The sequence below is a fragment of the Nyctereutes procyonoides genome, unplaced genomic scaffold (assembly GCF_905146905.1).
Source record: "Nyctereutes procyonoides isolate TBG_1078 unplaced genomic scaffold, NYPRO_anot_genome, whole genome shotgun sequence".
Taxonomy (NCBI): Eukaryota; Metazoa; Chordata; class Mammalia; order Carnivora; family Canidae; genus Nyctereutes; species Nyctereutes procyonoides.
In genome coordinates this window covers 5692936-5717019 of record NW_026575144.1, presented here as the reverse complement: position 1 = coordinate 5717019, position 24084 = coordinate 5692936, and the positions used below count along the sequence as shown (strand labels likewise).

At 36.8% G+C, this 24084-nt stretch overlaps 1 pseudogene; it reads left to right on the top strand.

Moving 5' to 3' along the window:
* The first annotated feature begins 671 nt into the window (after positions 1 to 671).
* Positions 672 to 16214, top strand: LOC129499108 (TLC domain-containing protein 3A-like; annotated as a pseudogene).
* Positions 16215 to 24084: the final 7870 nt, after the last annotated feature.

Here is a 24084-nt window from a genome sequence, read left to right as displayed (position 1 = left end):
TTGGGGATCATAGGCTAGGCCCCTATACTTCTGTACTGACTAGTGACTGGGTGTGAGTGGCTCCATGAGACAGCATACTGTTTGGTGAGAAAGCTCTCTTTCACAGAGGCACTGCCTGAAGAGGCCTGGAGGCCTCTAGAGGGAGATTACAGCATCCACTATAAGGGGCATGTTTTTTATTTTTTAAAAGATTACTTTTTTATTTATTAGAGAGAGAGGGGGATAGAGAGAGAGAGAGAGAGAGAGAGAGAGAGAGAGAGAGAGATCACAAGCAGGGGAAGTAGCAGAGGGAGAGGGAGAAGCACGCTCTCTGCTGGGCAGAGAACTAGATACGGGACCTTGATTCCAGGACCCTGAGATCATGACTTAGCCCAAGGCAGACCTTAGCTGACTGAGCCACTTGGATGCCCCAGGGCACTTTTTCTTTTTCCTTTTCCTTCTCTTATTCTATGTTTCCTAGGTATAAGGCAGTCGCAATCTCACATGGTTCTTTGGGTCTCTCTACAGGTATGTGGTTAGCCTGGGCTGCTCCTTTTCAGTTTTTTTGTTTTGTTTTGTTTTGTTTTTCTGTTTCAGGTTGGGTCTCTGAGCAGCTAAAGCTGTGGCTTCAATGTTCCTACCAGCTTATCTTTTAGCTTTGGTTTGAAATTGAGAAAGACCAATGTGCCTCGATGGGGGAAATTCCACCTACTAAGATTGCTAGGCGGGGAGGAGCAAAGTATGACCCATTAGTGAGAAATGTACAGGTACTGGATTGGTTTCTGCTAATTTTTCTGATCTGTTGGCTTGTGCAAAAATGGATGGTAGTTGTTTTACTGTTTCTTGCTCGTAAGGAATGTTAATATGAGTTTCAAGTCAACCCACTGGTGGATCTATATATTTTCCTTGGAGAGCTTAAGAAGGGCTCACTAAATAATATTCTTTCCCACCCATCAATCTGTGTTAGGAAGATGTATGACTGGTATCTAAGGCGCTGTCAGTATGTTATTTTCCATGTTCCTCTCACATGTCAAATATAAAAATACAGCCTGTCAGTGTAAATGTGATATGGGGCATTGTTCAGAGAGACTGTGAAAAATCCTGCAGTGCTCCCTGATTCATCATTTCAACAGCCTAATCATTTCATAGCCCCGTCTAAACAAAACAGTTAAGGGCATTCCGACTTCGGGGGTACTGAATCAGGGTTGATTCACAAAGGACTGAGAGATCCCATGAGAAAAAAATGTTTTGGAGAAAATGTGAGAATCTTTGTCTTTGTCCTCAATTTCATAGTTACTGATCTTTTTTGGAAGATTGTTTATCAGTTAATTATTCTCTACCACACCCTGCACCCTGACATTTTGCCAAAGCGGCTGGGAGGCCTCGTTAAATCAGAATTTCTACTTTCAGCTCACCTGTCACAGCTAAAGGCTCCCTCAAATGCATTGACATCGATTAATATTTAATGATTGAATAGTAGAAATATTGGCTCAGCACTTTTTGCTTTTTCTTCCTTTAAATTAAAAAAAAATAAAACCCTTTAGAATGGACTCTGCTTCATGTGCACTCAGTTCTAGATTTCTACAATGTGAAATTTATGTGGATGTCAAGAAAGGGTAAAAAACAAAAACAAAAACAAAGCAAAACAAAAAAAAATCTCGCCCTGTAGAGGGCAATATGTGCTCCAGAAAAAGCCAAGCCTATGATGGAGAGAAAAAATTAACATTTAATTAGCACTCAACTCTGTTAGGCACTATATTAGGTACTTTCCATAATTCATCTCCAATAGTCACAACACACCTACAAAGTAGTATCTTTATATCATCTACAAATGAGGAAACAGCTTCAAAGAAGTTAGAAAACTTGCCTGAGGTCACATACTCAAGTGACAGAGTCAGTATTTGAATTTGCGTTGTTTGGCTGCATGATCCATACTCTTTCCAGACACGTGTTGCTTCTCTGGGAACAGGAAGCCTAAACCTGATGGAACCAGTATCTTATTTGACTCCAGCAGTCATTTCATGTCTTTGTGTCTCCATTTTTCCATCAGTGAAATAGGCTATAAGCCACATCTTGAATTCTAATTTGGGCTCTTTTAGGACATTGAGATTCTGATTTTAAATCAGGTTAGCTCTTAGTTTATATGAGCAATACCTTACAGATAATTTCTTTTTATGGCATGCAGATGAAAAAGGAGACTAGGAAACATTTCCTTCCAGGGCAAGTAATAACATATATAAACATGCTAAAAAAAACACCTTAAAATATGGATAGTGTGCATTTTTAGAGAGATTGATCATCACAATAATGACAGTGGAGAAGAGGCATGCTTGGGTAGAAAGGCTTTGGATCAGACATAAGTTAAATTCTGCCTCAGACAGATAAGTTAAATTCTGCTTCTGGTTCCCATTAGCTCTGAAACTGGGGTGAGTTTTGTAACCCTGACAAGCCTTGGTTTCCTCATAAATAAGGTATGAATAATAATGACTACCTCACAGAATTTTCGTGAAGAAGGGAAGAGGTAATATATTTAAGGCGCCTTGAATAGTGTTTGGCACATAGTGGGCACCTGGGAAATGAGAGATTGGTATTATTAATATTAAAAAGGAAATGTCAATCATTATCAACCTTCATAAGTATACCAGGTTAGTTCAATTTTGTCATTTGTTGACAGAGAGCAAATAGACACATGCCAGAAGGGAACATATAGATGAAGGCACAAAGGAGTCATTTCGATAACTGAACATCCTAGATTTAGGAAGATTCATGAACAGTGGGTTTCAGTGAGCAAAGAAGGGACAACTTAATTCAGCTCTGAGGGTCAGAAGAAGCCTGTTGAAGGAGATGCCTGCCCTGAGTTTTAAGACATATGGAAGGTTTGCCAGGAGTTGTGGGTTGCTGGCTGTGCTACAGTCTATTCTCTCCTAGGTAGAACTGGAGATAACCCTTTGCATATGGTGCCCAGTTTGAGACAATGTTACCCAGCCGCCTTTGCAGCTTGGTGTGTTCTTTTGACTAGTTATCATCACTGCTTAATGTATGTACAGTCTGCATCCATTGCTTAAAAGAAATGGTGTATTCACTTACCCTGCATGGACATTTTGGTTGTTACAACTAAGACAAAACTTTTCAAATTGCTTCAAATTGCTTACCTTAAATAAGAGCAGTTTAATGTATATAACATACACTTCAATAACATATAAACCAAATAACTAGGGGAAAAAAACAAAATAGCTCACCCTTTAGTGTTTCTCTTTCTCCTTCCTATGAGCTGGGCTATAGATATGGTAGTGATGCAGATTTGAAAAGGCAGTCAGAGACAACAACCCAAGAGATGTCAGAGCAACAAGATAGTAGGCATCTGGGTCATACTAGCATTATGTTGCAGAGCTGCCGTGATAGCTTGGAATTTTTCTTTGGACTGGCAGATGAGGGAGATACTGCCATCTATCTTATTTAAGCCGTTGTTTGGGGTATTTTTGTTACATCAGCTTAGTCTATACCCTAACTATACTACATCAGGCAGCAATACCAATAATCACTTAGTATTTCTCAAAGGTCTGTGAAGTGCCATCTTCATTAGAATGACCTGGGATGCATATTCAAATGCAAATTTCAGACATCATGAAACCAAATTCTTGAGGTATAGTAGGGCAGGGAATTTGCATTTTAAACATGCTTTTGAGTGAAGTCTATACAAATTAAAGATACAATGATTCCAGATTATAAGCTTTCTTCATTTTTAGGGACTCTGATCTATGGATAGCAGCTTCAACATCATATTAGAGCTTTCTAGAAATGCAAAATCTTAGCGCAGACCTACTGAATCAGAATCTGCATTTTAACAATATCAATAGGTGATTCATATGCATAAAAGTTTAAAAAACAGAGCTTTGTAATCCACCTGGAAATAAGTCTCTGAATGAGGTCCACATTTATACAAGTGGCACCAATACTTGAGAATTCAATGAGCAACCTCCAAAATGGTACAGACAGTTCTAGAAGTCAATGGGTATATAATTGACTCAGAAGTAGGATTCCTGAATCATATGGTAGTTTGTCTCTCATTTTCTAAGGAACCTCCATACTTTTTCCATAGTGGTTGTACTAATTTATGTTACCACCAGTAGTTCCCAAAGAGTCCCTTTTCTTCACAACTTTGCCAGCACTTGTTACGTCTTTCTTTTTGATAACAGTCATTCTACAGCTTGGAGGTGCTATCTCATTGCAGTTTTGATTTGCTTTTCTCTGATGATTAGTGACGTTGAGCACTTTTTTCATCTACCTCTTGGCCATTTGTATATTGGAAAAGTATTTGAGTTCTTTGTCCATTTGTCAGATTAATTGGATTATTTGATCTTTTTGCTATTTAGTTGCATGAGTTCCTTGTGTATTTTGAATATTAACCCTTGACTGGATATTTGGTTTATAAATATTTAATTTCATTCCTTAGGTTCCCTTCTCAATTTGTTGATAATTTCTTTTGCTGTGTAGAAGCTTTTTAGTTTGATGTGATTCCACTTGTTTATTTTTGTTTTTGTTGTTCTTGCTTTTGGTGTCATATCCAAAAAAGTATTGCCAAGGCCAATCTCAAAGAGCTTTCCCTGTGTTTTCTTCTAGGAATTGTAAGTCTTATGTTTAAGTCTTTAATCTATTTTGAGTTAATTTTTGTGAGTAGTGTAAGATGGGGTTCAATTTCATTTTTTTTTGCATTTGAATATTCTATTTTCTTAGTATCATTTATTGAAGAAATTATTTTTCTCTATTGAAAAAAATAGGTTTCCCTTTTCAAATATTGGTTGACTGTATATCCATGGTTTATTTCTGGACTCTCAATTCTATGCCATTGGTCTGTGTGTCTGCTTTTATGCCAGTACCATACTGTTTTAATTATTATAGCTTTGTAGCATAGTTGAAATAAAAATGTGTGATGCCTCAAGCTTTATTCTTCTTTCTCAAGATTATTTTGGCTATTTAGGTTCTCTCATGGCTCCATATGAATTTTAGGATTATTTATTTACTTCTGTAAAAAGAAAAGTCCTCGACATCTTGCTAGGAATTGCATTGAATCTATAGATGGCTTTGAGTGGTATGGACATTAACGAATACTCATTCTTCTGATACTTGAATATGGGATATCTTTTCATTTATTTTTGTCTTCTTCAATTTCTTTCACCAATGTCTTAGTTTTCGAGTGTACAGAAATACAACATTTTTTTTTTGTATATTGGTATCTATTCTATAACTTACCCGAGTTTTTTAATTAGTTTTAAAGTTTTGGTAGAGCCTCTAGGGTTTTCAATATATAAGATCATATCATCTGCAAACAGATAGTTTTACTTCTTCCTTTCTCATTTGGATGCCTTTTATTTCCTTTTCTTGCCTGATTGCTCTGGATAGGATTTCTAATACTATGTTAAATAGGAGAGTCGAGGGTGGGCACCCTTGCTTTGCTCCTGATATTTCAATATTTCCCAAATGAGTATGATGTTAGCTGTGGCTCATCATATATGGCCTTTATTATATTGAAGTACAGTCTTCTATGCCCAATTTTATTCAGAGATTTTTTAATCATGAAAATATGTTGAATTTTGTCAAATATTTTTTTCTGTATCTATTGAGATGATCATATGATTTTACTCTTCCATAATAGTAATGTGATATATCACATTTATTGATTCCTGTATGGCAAAGCAACTTTGCATTGCTAGGGATGAATCCCACTTGATAAATGTGTATAATATTTTCAATGTGCTGTCGAATTTGGTTCACTGGTATTTTGTTGAGAACTTTTGCAACTATATTCATCAAGGATATTGGCCTGTAATTTTCTTATAGTGTCTTTATTTGGTTGTGTTTTCAGGGTAATGCCACTCTCATAAAAATGACTTTAAGAGTGGTTTCTTCTTCAGTTTTGAAGAAAGATTCAGAAAGATTGTTTTTATTTCTCTTTTACATGTTTAGCAGAATTCATCAGTGAAACTACCAGTTCTGAACTTTTCTTTGTTGGAGGATATGTTATGATTAATTCCACCTCTTTACTAATTTTTAATCTGTTCAAATTTTCTATTCCTTTATGTTTCCATCTTTGTAGTTGTATGTTTCTAAGTATTATTCATTTCTTCTGGGTTGTCCAATTTGTAGGTATATAATTGTTCATAGTAGTCTCTTATGACCCCTTGTATTTATGTAGTGTCATTTGTGATGTCTTCTCTTTCATTTATAATTTTATTCCTTTTAGTTTTTCTCTTTTTTCTTAGTTTAGCTAAAGGTTTGTCAATTGGACAATCTTTTTAAAGGATTAACCCTTAGTTTTGTTAATCTTTTCTATTGTTTTCCTATTCTCTATTTATTTCTCCTGTAATCTTTCTTATTTCCTTCCTTCTGCTAACTTTGTGCTACCTTGTTCTTTTTCTAGTCCCTTGTGGTGCAATGGTAGTTGTTTATTAGAGATCTTTCTTTTTTCTTAGTGTATGTGTTTATAGGTGTAAGCTTTCCCCTTGGAACTGCTTTTTGCTGAATCCCATAAGTTTTGGTGTGTTGTGCCTCCATTGTGTTTTATCTCAAGATATTTTTCATTTTTATTTCAGTTTATTCTTGATCTATTAGTTATTAAAGATCATGTTGCTTAATTTCCACGTATTTTTGATTATCCAGATTTCCTTCTGTTATTGATTTCTAAATTCATATCATTGTGGTCAGAAGATATACTTGATATAATTTCTATCTTCTTGATTCTATTGATATTTGTTTTGTGGCCCAATATATATGATCTATCCTAGAAAATTAATATTGCATGTGCACTTTAGAAAAGTTAACCTGTTTTTTTTCAATTAGACATTTTTTAACTGCATTTTTCCATTGATATTTGGAATTCATCATGCATGTTCCCCGTAGTTATGACAAACAAATGTGAACTACACCATCATGTGTCAATGGATATTTCAAGTACAACATACTAATTTTCTGCTCAGGCAGAGTTACTGTCCCTGTCTTAGGAATAAGTGTTCATTAAAGGTCCTTTAAGCAGGTCACTAGGTAGTTTATCCATAATTACTTTGGCCATATTCAATAGTTTGAGTTTTTGAATGGAACTAAAAGTCCCTAAAGGGTGCCCTGCCTTTAGTAGGCCAGTCAGGTGCTGATTTAGCTTATTATTCATTGGAAATGAGGTTTGTATGTTTGGAGAAAGATTATTACGATTCTCTCTTCCCATTGTTGAGGGTTGGTGGTGTCAGAGGATTAATTTAGAAGTCCTTTAGGGTTGAGGTGGAGAAAAACAGGTCAATATGAATTAGTCAATTGTTAATGATAATAATAACAATTTACACAACTGTAACCATAGTATTAACACAATAGATTATTTATTGAATATTTTCTATGAGTCTTACATATATTACCCCCACTAAATTCTCCAAAACAATATGATAAATTTGGAAACTGATGCTTAGAAAAACTAAGTGATTTGTCCAAGATCATATAGCTGGGTGAGTGGAGCAGCTGGTATTTAACTTAAGTTCATCTGATTCTAAATGGTCTCTTTGCATACAGTAAGATGTGACCTCTCAACAAGTCACCTAAAACCATAACACTAAGCTGATGACCAATTTTGAGGTACAAAGCCAGCAAAAATACAGCTAATTAAGATGTGAGAAGAAATTAAGTGAGTGAGATATAAGATCATGTGGATGAAATCTGAAGGTACAGGTTAATTTTCATTTGATGGACATTCATGGGAGTTTGAATCTCAGGTCCATTTCTCCTTCTTATAAGCACCTTGGCTTTTGTGGAAGATTTACCTCTTTCCCTCAGGATTCCATGTGGTGAGATCCTAACCAGGAGTCCTGCCCCTATTGATAAAAGAAATAGGTTTGTGATCTAAAGCCTACTGGAAAAAAAAAATAAAGCCTACTGGACACTCACTCCCTGAAGACTGAATCTTAAACAGAGTAACAGGTAGATATGGCATGATCAGAGTTTAATAACCTGAAGGTTAGCCAGATTCTTTCTTCTGTGAGTTCATTCCTCTAGTTCCTACAGTCCTTGATTCCAGGTTTCCCGGTTGACACTTCTGTCTCTTTCAAACTTGGTCTCCAACTTGCCTCTCAACTCTCTGATTTCTGAGAATATTTTCAACGTATTTCCTTTGGCTTAAATCAACTAAAGTGCAATTGATTGACTATAACCAAAGAACCCTGATTGCCACACCAGAATTGTATTTTAATCCACTCCTATGCCCTTATGGGTAGGTCAGAAATATTTAAGATCTGACTGAGAAATAGAAGTGATACTTCTGCACAATACTGAAAAGGAATTATTAAAATTACTTATAAATAAAAGCAAATTAATTCCTAGGAAATAGGTATGAATTTTTGAAAGGAGAGCATAAGATGAAGCCAGGGGTCATCAGTTTGAATAACAGAACTTTTCTACCTATCATTTGATGACACAGTCTTTAATTCAGTACATATGTCCTTAAAATTTCCTGAAAAGCAAAATTTCAATTAAAAAAATTAAAACGAACACTTAAAAGACATTTCAGCAGGGGTTCTGCAGGGCTTTGACCATCAAAATAATCAAAATGGAATTTTTGGCATTGGTTCACATTAGGCACTCCTTCTTCCACTTGGAGACCTGAACAAGGAGGTCGGTCTTTAAAATAGTGATCATAGTCAAAATACCATGCTATTGGGGAAAGGAGAAGGTTGCAGAGTCATTATGGATAAAATGGGGGTAAAGGACTGCTGGACTCTGGCAGTTAAGACTAGAAGCTGTACCTGTCAATGAGTATTTCAGCTGAGGTATAACAAGGGTATTCAGCCTACACCCAAGTCCACAAAGAAAGGTGTTGAGGAAAATTCACATATTTTTTTCTATTGGGGAAAAAATCAATAAAGATCTTTCCTTGTTGTTGGAAAAATAAACAGAAGAACAAAATGAACTATGGGGAAATATCAACAACCATGCATCATAAAGGAAGAAAGCACTAGCCTAAAGACTTAGAAGAAGACCAGAACTCAGAGGATGATTTGTTATATTAAACAGAAGAGATTTAGAAAATTGGAGCATAAGCAGTAGAATGCAAGACATTGTGTCCCCATGAAACAGTAATAGAAAGTCATAATGAGATACATTGGTTGAGATAAAATGAAGATTTGAGTGAAGAAAGAATTTTTAGGATGCCAAAAACTAAACATCAGGATAAAAATGAATAGCAGTAAAGAATAGTACAGAGCTGATACAAAAATAGACACATAGATCAATGGAACAAAATAGAGAGTCCAGAAATAAACCCATAATTATATGCCAATTAATCTTGACAAAGGAGGCAAGAATATACAAAGGAGAAAAGATATTCTCTTCAATAAATGGTATTGGGAACACTGGACAGCTACATGTAAAAGAATGAAATTGGACCACCTTTTAACACCTTGAAGTGGATGAAAGACCTAAAATATGAAACCGAAACCTAAAACCACAGAAATCCTATAAGAGAACACAGGCTGTAATTTCTATGACATTGGTCATAGCAACATTTTTCTAGGTATGTAACTTAAGGCAAGGGAGGTAAAAGCAAAAATAAACTATTGTGACTACATCAAAATAATGCACACACACACACACACACGGAGTATTATTCAACCATGAAAAGCGTGAGATCTTGCCATTTGAGACAACATGAGTTCCATCCATGAGCTAGAGCATATGCTAAGTGAAATAAGTCAGACTGAGAAAGACAAATACCATATGATTCTACTCATAAGTGGAATCTAAAACAAATAAATAAACAACCAAAAAGAACCCCAGAATCAGACCTATAAATACAGAGAACAGCTGACGGTTCTGGGGGGTTGGAGGGGATGGGAAACATGGGTGAAGGGGAGTGGGAGGTACAGGCTTCCAGTTACAGAATGAATAAGTCACAGGAAGAAAAGGTACAGCATAAAGGAATACAGTCAATGATATTGTAACAGCAATGTTTTGGGACAGATGTTAGCTAAACTTGAAGTGAACATAGGACAATGTCTAAATTTCTCAAATCACTATATTGTACACCTGAAGCTAATGTCATGTTGTGCATGAACTATATGAAGAAGAAGAAGAAGAAGAAGAAGAAGAAGAAGAAGAAGAAGAAGAAGAAGAAGAAGAAGAAGAAGAAGAAGAAGAAGAAGAAGAAGAAGAAGAGGAGGAGGAGGAGGAGGAGGAAGAAGAAGAAGAAGAAGAAGAAGAAGAAGAAGAAGAAGAAGAAGAAGAAGAAGAAGAAGAAGAAGAAGAGGAGAGAGAAGAAAGCACAGACACTATAGAAAATGAAATCAGTGACTCATTGAGCAAGCTCCAGAACTTTTACAAAATACAGAGGAAAAAGGATAAAAAGGATAAATGGAGATGACTGTGGCTCTACAAAGCAGACTTCAGATGAAACTGAATGACTTTCAGTGTTAAAGAGAAGGAAACAAGCACAACTGGAGATGAAGCAATAATCAAAAACACACGTTAAGTAAAAAGCAGCTTCTCCCAGTCCTCCAAAGACAAGTATCAAGAATAGGAGGATTCACTGTATGCTGGACAGAATCAAAGAAAAGAGAACCATACTTGAACATGACTGGCCAAAATGTTTGAATTAGAAGAATAAAAATAAATCCTACATTTGTCCAGGCAGAAAGAAAAATGTTGCCTACAAAGCCTGACCTTAACCTTTCTGTAATAGCAAATGTCAGAATTTGAGAAAAATCTTAGTGCTTTTGGATGGAAAGTTTGTAACCCAAGAATTTTAAAAGCATCCAGATTGTCTTTCACGTGTGACAGCTCTAGAAAGACCTTCACCATTTTTCAAAGACTCAGAAACTGCTTGTGGATGTGATCCTTCTATTTAAGCATTCATTTAAAAATATACTGAAACCATGCAGGAGATTTATTTATTTTTTTTAGAGATGTTATTTATTTATTCATGAGAGACACAGACAGAGAGGCAGAGACACGGGCAGAGGGAGAAGCAGGCTCCATGCAGGGAGCCCGATGTGGGACTCGATCCCAGGACTCCAGGATCATGCCCTGGGCCAAAGGCAGACGCTCAACCACTGAGCCACCCAGGTGCCGCCATGCAGGAGATTAAAAAAAAAAAAAATGAGCAAGAAGAGGAGTTCTAGGCATTGTGTTAATTAAGTCACACTTTGCATTCTAAAATCAATAATAAATTGGATTTTGTGATTGGAAGCCTGAGGGCGTTACGTGGCTTAGCTTAGCTTTATGGCATTTCTCTCTCTGCACTCTTACCTTTTCCACTTTTTTGGCACCAGATGTTACTTGTGAGCTGTATCATTTCGTCTGCTGTGCTCCTTTTCTGGTGAAACCCTTTGCAGGATTCATGGTACTCCTCTCTACAAGTGCTTATTGACAATGGATGACCTATGTGCAAGGTTTAGTAAGAGAGCCCAAAAAAAGACTAAACAAATCATTGGCCTTTGTTCTACACAAAAGTAAAGCCAATATCTATATTCTGGTTATTTGCAATGCCAGAAAACTTGAATGACAGCGTTTTGTATGTTTCAAACACATATTGTACGACTATTTCTTGGGATTTAATCTGGAAAAGATTATAAACAACCCAGTGGAAAATTCTATCACCAAGGCCCTCTTCCCAGCTGTTCCTCACTTTAACTGTATAAAACATTTAAATGTTTTAAAACACTATGAGAAAAATGCAGCTAAATGTTAATAATATTAACTGGCAAGTGGTAGGATTTGAGGTGATTCCATGTTTTTTTTTTCCCCTTGCAGTTTGCTGTAGTATTTCACAACTGAACATATTTTACAGTTATAACTAGTAAGGAATCAAATTTTAAAAAAGACAATATTTAAAGGATATAAATAGGAAACTCACAAAAGCAGATACCTGAATGACCAGGAAACATGAAAAAATATTCTGCCTCAGAAGAAATCAAGGAAATTCAAAATAAAACCTCAATATATATTTTCATACTCATCAGAATGGTCAATCAATTTACAAGTTTGGCTATACCTTTGATGGTGAGGATATGTATGGACGTCTCATGTCCTGTAAAAATATAAATAAGCACAAGCTTTTAGAGATTTAATATGATGGTATCTAGGAAAGTGAACAATGTACACGTTCACAATCCAATTACACTTTTAGATTGTCACAGCATTGCTTATGAGGACAAAAATGTGGAAAGGAAAAACTGGATGAAAAATTTGTGGTCTATTTTATATTGTAATTAAAATAATTGAACATGAATTGCAAAGAACACAATGTGGAATAAATCTGAAAAATATAATACTGAGAGAGGAAATGCAAGTTAAAAAGGAATATTTAGAGCACAATCTCAATTTTATAAGTTTAAAAACATAAAAATAAAACATTTCTTTATTTATGGATATGACATATGTAGTCAAATTATAAAAATATAAAGGAAATTATAAATTCAAGAAGGTGTTTATCTTTGAGGAGGAAGGAAAGGGATGTAAAATTGGGGAGGGGAAACTCAAGAGGCATTAACCATTCTACACTGTTTTTACTTTCTCCTTGAGAAAACATAAAAATCTGGGACATGAATATGAAGATGTTAATATTGGCAAAGCTGATGCAGTAGGTAGGTACATTTTATTTATTGAAATACTGTAATTTATTTGCTTGAAATATAGCCATAGTACAAAGAAAAATAAAATTTTAATAATATATTTTTCTATAAATATAAACATAAAGTCTGTATTTATAATTTTAGTGTCCCGTATGATTATAAGCAGATAAAATATTTATAGCACAGAGAGTGAAAGGAAATAAAATAGAAATCAAATACTGGTAATATTTGGAGGATGGGCTCTATATAATTTTAAATTTTTTTCTTTTATTTTCCTGTATTTTTAAAATGTTCATTGGGATCATAATATTTTTATAGTTTAAAACTTAAAAATATATAGAAATTTGATAAAAATGTATGTTTGAGCCCTGTGTACGATCTTTAATGTCATGCTAAGTTTTTACTTTATCCTATGGACTACTATTTCTCCAGTTGTGACCCTTGAGATGCTAATTTGTATTCCTGGGAAATATAAGGGTTCCCAGGTCAATAAGTTAATGAAACTAGCTCCTAATCATGAAGATATCTAAAACCTCATATAGAAAGTTACATGATTACAAGAGAGATTCTGGACGTTGGAAGCAGCAGTGTTGGGCAAGATAGATTGGAGGTGATGAAGAATGGAGTCTGCGAAACCAAATTGCAGTAGATACAGAGTGTGTTATAAGGGCTTTGGTACATCACTGATGACCTTAGTCAATCATCACCACAATCATGTACTTAACACACAATAAACACTTATTTCCCACATATCTAGGTCTGCTGGGATTTGGCTTATCTTGTCCCACACTGTAGGTTAGATCAGGGTCTGTTCCACATATCTCATTGTCCTTAAACAAGAGATTACCCAAGATATGTTCTTCCTATGGCAAAATACAAGCCTATTTCAAGTCTTGTGTCATGTCAGCTCACATCCCATTGGCCAAACCAAATCCTATGGGTGACCAAACCCAAATCAAGAAGGCAGGGTCTTATATTCTACTTACCATGAGGACAAAGCAAGTCACATGGCCAGGGTTAGCATCAGAAGGCTGAGGAAGCATATTCCTCCCAGGAAACTGGGAGTTGGGGGAGGAAATAAATATCTGCTGAACAATAATCTCATCTATGGCCCTGTTTACAAAATGAAGAAAACACAGCCATTTGCTAGATAGTAGAACTCTGAATATATTGAGGTCATCAACGTGGGCTTCATTTCTGAAAGAGACCAGGGATACCATGAAAGAGTAGTTTCAGCATGGCACAAACCTAAAGGCAGTAAAGTGACACCAAAATGCTACCCACACCTCGTTTGTTCTCTAGGTGTGATAACAAGTATCTTAGAGCACAACGTGTCCAGGAATCAGGGAAAAGAATATTGCTAAGAAATTACAACAGGATTGTGAGAGTTTAGCCCAAATCATTGTGCCTGGCAGGGGTGACCAGATGAGTAAGATGTTCTTCTTTCACATTCTACACAGCTTTCCTCTTTCAACGTTAATTGATAGTTAGTATTCAGAGACATGACCAAGTCTAGATCTTAGAGAATAATTTCAATCCCCAAGGGAAAAAAAGGAGTGATCTTGAATATTTTGAAATAATGTGGATTAAAACTGTAGGATCAAACAACCTGTCGCATTTTTAGGTCCTTAATATTTTTATTCAAAAATGCTTTGATGCTATGTTCTACATTTAATACCCACAAAACACATATGGTAGGGATTATTTTTTCAGTTGCCATCTCCACATACTAATTGTGTAAATATGATACAACTTCTTACATGGAGGCACGGTCTCTTTCTTGCTTTAAAGAGTAACAATAAAGTACATTTTGAGGTTCTGTTTTCTGGCCAGAAAAATTTTTAAAGAAAAGGAATCATGTCAAGCTGTGTTGCAGAAAAAAAAATGGAAAATGAAGAAATAACTAGAAAGAAACAGAGAAGTGCCTGCCCTGTGGCCAAATTATAAAACCAGTAAAATGTGTCCATGGTACTTGGTTCTCATAAATGTCCTGGCCTTTTCCTCACTGTCACGGTTCAGTGACATCATGGTCCCTACTCTGGCACTGGGGACAGGGAATCTGAAACTCATTCCCATCATGGGATAAATGACTTATAAGGATTCCTTCTTTAAACACCAAAGTGAGAAATCTATGATGAGCAGAAAGACTGGGAATGGCAGGTGGGGGAGCATTTTGGAAGATGAAGATTCTTTCAGTATGTATAATGTACTATCAGGAAGGCACCAGATATGTTCTACCCATGGAAATACATGTGTACATGACATATTTAGTGCCTCACTGAGTCTATAAAGAGCATCAATATGTAGTACTAAAAAAAAAAAAAAGAAAGGGTGCACAAGACAAGATAGTCTAGATTTATGGCATACCTCTTATATGGAATGTGATCCTATTATTTTAAACATATAACTCAAGATAAAAACAAAATACATAGAGTGGTAAAGATATGAAGCTTTGAGAGATGGAGTATCAAAAATATTACTAATGTTTAGCATTCACTTTTATACCTGGTTAATTACTTGTTGACCCTCAACCTGAATGAATATCTGCCTAGAAATTCTTCTAAGTACTAGTAGCTGTGTCACCTAAGTTAGATTGTTCATTGATGTTCATTCAGCAAGTAGTCCCAGATTAGTAATTATGAACAATAATAATGATGATTATAGCATCATTTATACAAAGTGGTCTTAGGAAACTATTAAGTAGTTTTGTTTTAGAATCATCTAGTGTCAGCCATGACTGGAGGGATAAATTTTGGATAGTCACATTACTTTTAGGACTGAGTTCTACTAATTTGTCTATTCATTCAGCAAGTAGTATTGAACATTTACCCTATATAAGTCTATGCTAGGTGCTATAGGTAATGCTAAGAGGAAAACTATACAAATCTTTTCTTATAGTGAAATTACAATAGAGTATGTGTGTGTATGTATATATATGCATATATGTAAAATTTAAATGCTATAAGACAAGTGTATCCAAAATATTAAGACCCTACTGCTCCCAGGGCCCCCTTGGTCAGGGACAGTAGGTGTCCCCCTGCCACCGGGGGAGAAATGACCCCAGCTGGCACTGGCTTGCCCGAGAGTATGTCTGGTTCTTGATTCCGTACATGATCTGTGACTTCTACGCCATGTACCTCTGTGAGTGGTACCGAACCAGAGACTAGAACCACAGACACTCCCTCACCACTTTTCAAAACTTCCTAAGTAAAAACCACCTCATGGTTGCACACCACACAGTCATCCTGTTTGTCCTTGTGCCAGTTGCACAGAGGCTTAGGGGAGACCTTGGGGACTTCTTTGTTGGCTGCATCTTCATGGTGGAACTGAGCACTCCGTTTGTGTCACTGGGCAGAGTCCTGATTCAGCTAAAGCAGCAGCACACCCTTCTGTACAAAGTGAACGGAATCCTCACGCTGACCACCTTCCTTTCCTGTCGGATCCTCCTCTTCCCTTTCATGTACTGGTCTTATGGCCAACAGCAGGGACTCAGCCCACTCTGAGTGCCATTCAGCATCCCTTTACTGCAATGTGGCCAATGCCTTCCTCATAGCTCCCCAGATCTACTGGTTCTCTCTGCTGTGCAAGAAAGCAACCTGGCTCTTTGACACCGCCCCAGCCAAAAAGGATGACTAATCGCTCCCAGGAGTGAGGCAGTGAGGGTACCTCCTCACACCAGCTGCCTCCTCCACTCAGTATTCCACGGACCAAATTGTGTCCTGGGTGGCCTCAGCCTTTTGGGTATTGATAAGCATATAGAAAGGTTTGTTTTTCTAAAGAACGTTCATATTACCTCCCTCTTCTAACCTGCCCCTTTTGCAAAAGCACTTTTTTCTAAGTAACAACAATTGGATCCTATCAGACCTCCATTGGCAGCAAGGTGGTTTTAATGCAAGCCCAAGGATCCTTCCTTGGGTCTTACCTCAAGGGTTCTGGGAGGTAGAAGCATGGGGTGTGGAGACAAGTGGACTAGGGTGATAACTGTCTGGGTACCCACCTGGCCCTAAATATTGGTGGCTACCCACCTTTCCAACCGCTCAGTGCAGTATCTACACTTACTAGGCCAGCAGCAAGTGATGACTTGGTTCTTGAAATAAGTTCTCTCCTCGTGATGTTGGCCCAGGAAAATCATGTAGGTAGGTAGTTTTTTACTGTGTACTAGATAACCCATTGGTCCCATGCCTTATCCTGGCATCCACTTGCCAAGATTGAACTCCTATGTCCACTGACTTCCATTCAGAAGTCTCACTGGCATGGGGGTAAGAGGCAGGGAAGGGGACCTGAAGCACATGAGTAGGTGGGGAGGCCGATAGCTCAGCGCCATTGTAGGCTGACTTGGGAAGACCAGCATCAAACTTGTGAGCTTGTTGTAAAGCCACAAAAACTATTCCTTTCTTACCATGTCCCCTTAATCCCAGCTTTCACCATATCCAGACGCACAGGATGCTGTTAAAAACTGTAGGGGTAAAGTGACATGGTGCCTATCAAGCTCTTTCCTGGGTAACACCACTCTTTGACATTGTCCGTTTCATAGGACATGGAAACGGGCTTCTGTATTCCTAACCATGAGAGGTCTCGTCCACACTGCCTCCCAATAAGCGAGCTTGTGTTCCAAAGCCTGTTCTTAAAGGAACATACTGCCACTTTGCCACAGAAGGCTGGAGAGTGAGAGAGTGCGAGAGAGCCCTGGCCAAAATACATCCTGTGGACTGACTCACCTACCATTTGCAAACAGAATCCTCTGGTGCCCATACTAATTGTTCCTTATCTAGGACGGGTTTTAGAAAATGCTACCAAGAAGGTTGTTTTTTTTTTTTTTTTTTTCAAGTAGTAGTAAAAATCTAAATGCTAAAAAAAAAAAATTAAGATGTCCAAAAGAGGGAAGGGCATTTTTGGTTAAAGTGCGTAGATTAAAAAGAACAGGAGTGGAGAGGATTGGGAGTTTATGTGCAAGGGAGCTTTGAGGCTGGGGTGGAGGTGGGGGGATGGTAAGGCACCACAAATTAATGCAGTGTTCCTCACAAAGAACTGAGTAAAACATTGATATAGTTGTCAAATGGTGAAAAGTCCCACTTGACTGTGTCACAGGTTAGGTGCAGGGGAGTGGAAGCAGTAAGTGTTGGGAAGATAAATTGGGGATAGAGCACAGAAAATTTCAAATTTCTAGATAATGGGATTGAACTTTATTTACAAGATACTGTTGAGTCACTGGATCTCTTTGAGCAGCTGTTTGGCATGACATAAGCTGTTATTTGGGAGGATTACTCTGGCATTATGGATAGGGGAAAGGAGAATGGCTTCAGGCAGAATTAGAGAACTGCCCCCAGTAGTTCAGAGCACCCCCATATCCCTAAGAGGTAATCACTGGGAAATGTAGCTGAATGGGGAGGTGGTTTTGTAGATACAAAGCACTGTGGGAGCAAGGGGACTGAATCTGATAAGACCTAATGATGCTGGCACAATCTGATCATTACAAGCCACTGATAGTAACAAACCAGTGTTCCTTTCCAGCACAGAGATTCTAAAATGAGAACATGGAAAAAAGGGGCAAAAAAAAAAATCCAGATTAAAATGGGATTGGGAACTGGAGAAGGGAGATCTTACAAAGTACAAAGCCATATTTTTGAAAATTATTTTGAGAAAAAAACAGACTAAAGAGTTTATAATCATGAATCTAGAAATTATTTTAGCCTCTCCTTCCTCCTAAAAGTAGAGAAAAACTCATTTACTTACATGTGAGCAAAGGAAAAAGTATGCAGTCTAATAAAGAGAGTGAGGAACAGAATAAATTCCCCATGGCCTGGGAGGCACATGGAAAGACATGCCCATAAAACAGATGAAAACTGAAACCCAGAATTTCAAAGTGAGCTGAAGGAAACCAAGTAAATGGTAGAAGCTGTGACAATAAATTGCAAGAGGAAGAACTCAAAAATGATATGATTAAGGAAGGTTTTAAGAGAGAGCTTTTTCTCAACACGATTAAAAAAAACTAGAAATAAAATAAGATCATTTTTGTAATGAAAATGAGCCAAGAAAAAGACAAAACAAATAAACAGAAAAAATAATGCAATGAGAGAAATAGGCTGTGTGAAAGGAAGAAAAGTTTTAAAAATCAAAAAGGTATGAAAAAAACATTTAAAGAAAGCGTCTGAGAGAAAGGGATGATTCAGAAAAGTCAACATATGTTCAATACAGGAGTTTATTGCCTAGAGAGAAGGACAGACTGCAGGGTTTGTGGGTAAAATTCATGTGGTTTGTGGACTTCATTGGGAAAAATATGTCTACATTTTTGCTAACCTCTAGCTGAATTTAATATTTTCCTTTAATCAATATGCATGCACCAATATACAGTGGTATTAACAGTACCTGTGACTTTGTCACCAGAAGGAATCATAAATGTCATCATATCAAATTATAATTAAAATAATATTTCCAAATATTACTTATGTTCATCACTTTTTCAAATTTACAGTGGCTCTTATACCTATAACTAGATCTAATTATTTAATATGGCAATAAAGAAGTAAATAGATCATTGTATCACAATTTAAAAATATTTTGAGAACTATATTTCAATATAATTAGCTTCCTTTGCTGTTCTATGTATTCCATTTTATGCATTTAAAAATATTATTCTGAGAATGGGTCTATTGGTTTTACCAGACTGCTAAAAGTTTCCACAGTATAATAAATTTTGTGATCTCTATTATATATCAGGAAACTCTGAAGGGAAATTATAATTCCAAAAACTTTCTTGAGATACAAGACAATTTGAAATTACATAATGAGAGGACTAAAAATTGTCTCATAATAACCAACACTATCCTGTAAAGAAAAATCATTTGGACATCCCAGCAAAAAGACCAATAGAAAGAAAGTTAGATTGCCACCAGTATCTTTAAAAGCAACACTTTTATGACCAAGGGAAGTATAGTAACATATTTAAGAAAGCTAAGGAAAGAAAATTTTGGCCAAGATTCTGATGTTCAGCCAAAATGACCTTTAAGTATAAAAAGCCTCTGGTAAACTGATGTAAACATGCAAGAACACAGAGAATATTGTTCTCATGTGCTTTTCCTAAGGAATCTACCAGACCACAATGAAATAAGAATGGAATTTAAGAGTAAGCATTTTCAAGCTTTTATAGCATTTTGACATTGCCATGACATCCAAGCACATGAATCATTTCTCTAGCAATTTATTTTCATTGTACTTTACAAAAGTATTAGTCCATATAAGATTGGGGGAAAAATTTAACTCTTCATACTAAATAAAGGCTTTATACAATCAAATTTACTATAAGGATATAGAGAACACTAAATATAAATTTATCTGTAAAATTAAGACCGAAAATCACTATAAGGGAGACAGTGTAGTAATGCAATGTCTATATGCTCTCACAGTGTAGACAATGTGACTGTTCTAAAAATGGGGAATTGTGAATAGGGAGATTATATAAAAGTTACCTTCTAGTTCTGCCCACTGAAAAGATGTAGAAATAGTGACCAAATTATTAGTAATGAGCATTTCCCATATGCAGACTATAGTCTTGAAATACTATTTCCTACTACTTGGATTTGGGTGATTCTGAAGTTAGAATGTCCTAGAGAGTAAGGAAACTATCAAAGATGATCAAGGTCATGTCAAAAACACTCAGTAGCTAACTTGGGCTGCTTCCGTATTTTAACTATTGTAAACAATGCTGAAATAAACATAGGGGTGCTCATGTCTTTCATAATTAGTGTTTTTGTTTTCTTTGGGTGAATACCCAGTAGTGGAATTCCTGGATCATGTGGTATTTCTATTTTAAAGTTTTTACTTTAACAATTTTCAATTGTTTTCCAGAGTGACTATACCAGTTTGCATTCTCACCAATAGTGCATGAGGGTTTCTTTTTCTCCATACCCTTGCCCAAGTGTATCCACTGACAGATGGGTGGATAAAGAAGATATGGATTATTACTCAGCCATAAAGAAGGATGAGATCTTGCCATTTGCAACAACATGGATGGACCCAGATGATATTATGCTAAGTGAAAGAAATCATATAGAGAAAGACAAATACCACATGATTTCACTTATATATGGAACCTAAAAATAAAAGAATAAACAAACAAAAAGAATCAGATCTATAAATACAGAGAACAAACTGATGGTTGCAAGAGGGAAGGGGTCTGGAGAGATGGGTAAAATGGGTGAAGGGGAGTGGGAGACATAGCCTTCCAGTTAAGGAATGAATAAGTCATGGGAATAAGAGGCACAGCATAGGGAATATAGTCAATGATATCTTTTATTAATTTTTAAAGATTTTGTTTATTTAATTCATGACAGATACAGAGGCATAGGCAGAGGGAGGAGCAGGCTCCGTGCCGGGAGCCCAATGCAGGACTCAATCCTGGGACTCTGGGATCTTGCCCTGAGCTAAAGGCAGACGCCCAACCACTGAGCCACCCAGGCATCTCTAGTTGATGATATCTTAACAGTGTTGTAAGGTGATAGAGTGGCTACACTTGTGGTGAGCACAGCATAACAAACCCGTCTAATCACTATGTTGTGCACCTGAAACTAATATAACATTGTGTGCATACTATGCTCAAATAATTAAAAAAAAAAAACCTGAGTCAACAGTAACAGTAAAAGACTCAGTAGTTAACTTGAAGAGGTTCCTAGTGCTCAAATATGGGAGAAGCACAGTTAGGAACAGTTAGGAACTCGGAGACCTGATTAGAGTGGAAATATAATATAAGGGGGATGAAATGATGGGTGGAGAATAATTTGTAAAGAAGGGACTTGAACTAGAAGATGTTTAAAATGCCTTCCCACGTGTCATTCTGTCCCTGCAAACTCTTCTGGCCACTTGGCCAGCGTGATTGAGGCATTCACCACTTGTGAGATGAGAGAAGCAGAGGGAAAGACCCCATGCTGTTGAGAGTGACTGGAAAGTGTGGTGATAATCGAAGGGTGATGTCCATGGTAGCTCTCTTGAAGGTACAGCAGACCCTAGGCCTAATCACTCAGCTTCAACTGTTTTCAGGAGGGCTTTCTTTGTGATTAGTGCCATATATTATGAGAGCAGTAAGTCAGCTTGGATGATGGTTTACCTATATTTGTTTATGAACTGTGTTCCTCTTGTGATTTAGAGCATAGAAGAGATGACTGTCTTTAGCTTTTGAACAGGTTAGTTAGGCCTGGGAAAGAAGATAGCAACTCTAAGAGCTCTTGAAAGACTCAAATCATACCATTGAGTCCTACTCCCGGGGAAAGAAACACGACTCTTCTTTGATACTATGAGATTCATAATTATTCCTCTCTGAAAAGATATTAAGGGATATCTAAACACATAATGTGTATTTTATGTTCTGAAGCCTTCTTTTCATGCACTGCTACTTTGAATATTCTACTATTTTAAATCAAGATTAAAACAGGCTTAGGATAACTAGAGAGCATTGCCCTTAAGTAAAAGGACCTTGAGACAAAAAAATAATAATCGTCTCCCATTTGCATAATGCTTTTAATTTTTTTTCAAAGCCTTTTTCATATCTATTATTTCACTTGATCTTCACAACAACCATGTGAGGCTGTTCACTTTAAAGAAATGAACTTGAAAGCAGCGAACATTTAAAACGTTTCCCCAAAATGTAGTAAAACCACAAAGAAAATTCCCAGAGCATCTATACCATCGCTCTAACTTAAACTGTATTTACTGCAAATTGTATTGAGTCAGAAGAGATGGTGGCTCGTAAATACAGTTTCTCTGTCCTGAACCACATTCAAACTGCAGTTGTTATGAATACAAAAGAGCTTTCCGAGTACATAACTGTAGTTTTGCTGCATTAAAGCAAAAAGCTGGCATTTGGACTAGAAAACAGGCTGTAACTGTGTCTGTTCTGCATGGCAAGCATCTCAGTGCCTGCCAGCAATAGGGATGGATTTACATATATTGACTCAATCCAGCATATGAGTAACGATCAATTTTCTTGATCTATTCTATTCTGTCAATCTGTGCTTTTGCTAGCAAATGAGGAGACATTGCTGTCAGCCAGAAATAGAGTTTCCTAGGCTTATGTGAGCTTTTAAGATCTCTTTTCTACTTAATTAAAAGATACATACGGTGGTTGGCAGGGAGCAGCCGGCAAGTCAAAGTAACAAAATTTGCTATGTATAGACGGGTTCCTGGAAGAAAAATCATGAAAGATGGCTAAATAAATGTAAAGGCAGACTTCCGTTTCTGAGGGTAGTATATTTTTATGTCAATTCTATTAATGGTAAAGTAAATACAAAGGGACAAATACAATTTGTCTGTCGGTAGTAACCAGTAAAAGTATCCTCTTCGGGAGTCACAAATTATGCTTCCAGGTAACAATATGTAAAACAAAATGCTTTTCTTTTTGGTCTCTCCTATTAATGTATCATGTTAGACTAATTCATTTGGTTTGGGCCCAGATAATCTCTGCCCCTAGCTTGTACTGGAATTTTAAGTCAGATCAAATAGTATATACAAAGCGAGTAAGAGCGTTCTCTTAAAGGACGCTAAGGAAAGCTTTACACATGTTGGACTCCTTGAAATCCCCTTTCACTTCCAACCTGCTGGTGATTCCAATGATTCTGTGAGGGCCTCGGCAATATCTGAATACTTTTTGTAGATTTAGTTTTATTTTATAGTAAGTGAGTGACCAAATGTTTCTGCAAGGGGGCATAGTGTTATAATTTCTACTTTGACTTCTTTCAAGTGATTTGGGGGATGAAGATTCTGAATCTGTACCCAGAGTAGGATATCATTTTTTTATACATCTGTTGGCTTTAATTAAGTAATGGACTGGCTGGGTTTGGCTTCTGTTTGTTCCCTAAGACCTTCCTGAATGCTAGTATCAAGTTCTTCTGGAAATATCTAAACAGACCAGTGGACAGATTTTAGGAATCACATGCATTAGGAAGGAGTAAATTCTGTGTTCTGGTGAAGGGAACCATACCCTGAACCAGCAGTCAGGAAACCCTGGTTCTGGCCTGGCTCCTTCATTGATGAGTTCCACGGTGATGAGAAAGTGATTGCCTTTTATTGCAACTCAGGTTTTCTCATCTATGAAAGGAAGGTGTTGTAGTAGATGCATGATTTTCAAACTGAATTTAGGGGATCTCCTCAGCAGGTATCAGTGTGATAAAGTAGGTGGGACTCTGGGACCTCCATTCTTCGGGAGCCAATGTTAGCAGCTGTGCTTATAACCATTTTATACAATGAACTTCCAATAAGATTTTGTTCAAACCGAGGTTGAAAAAGGTTCAAAATCGTGGTACTAGAGCATCCTGGCGGTTTCTTGCATCTCTAATAATCTATGGTCAATTTGGGAACATCTTAGCCTTTTTGTCCGTTGGGTTTATGATTAAGAATTCTGTTTTCCAAATTCCAGGAATGGACTTAGCGAAGTCACCTCTAATTCTAATTGGTCATATGTGACAGATCATTTGGTTAGCTCACTGGTACAGCATCTGGCACATAGAATGAATGCAAT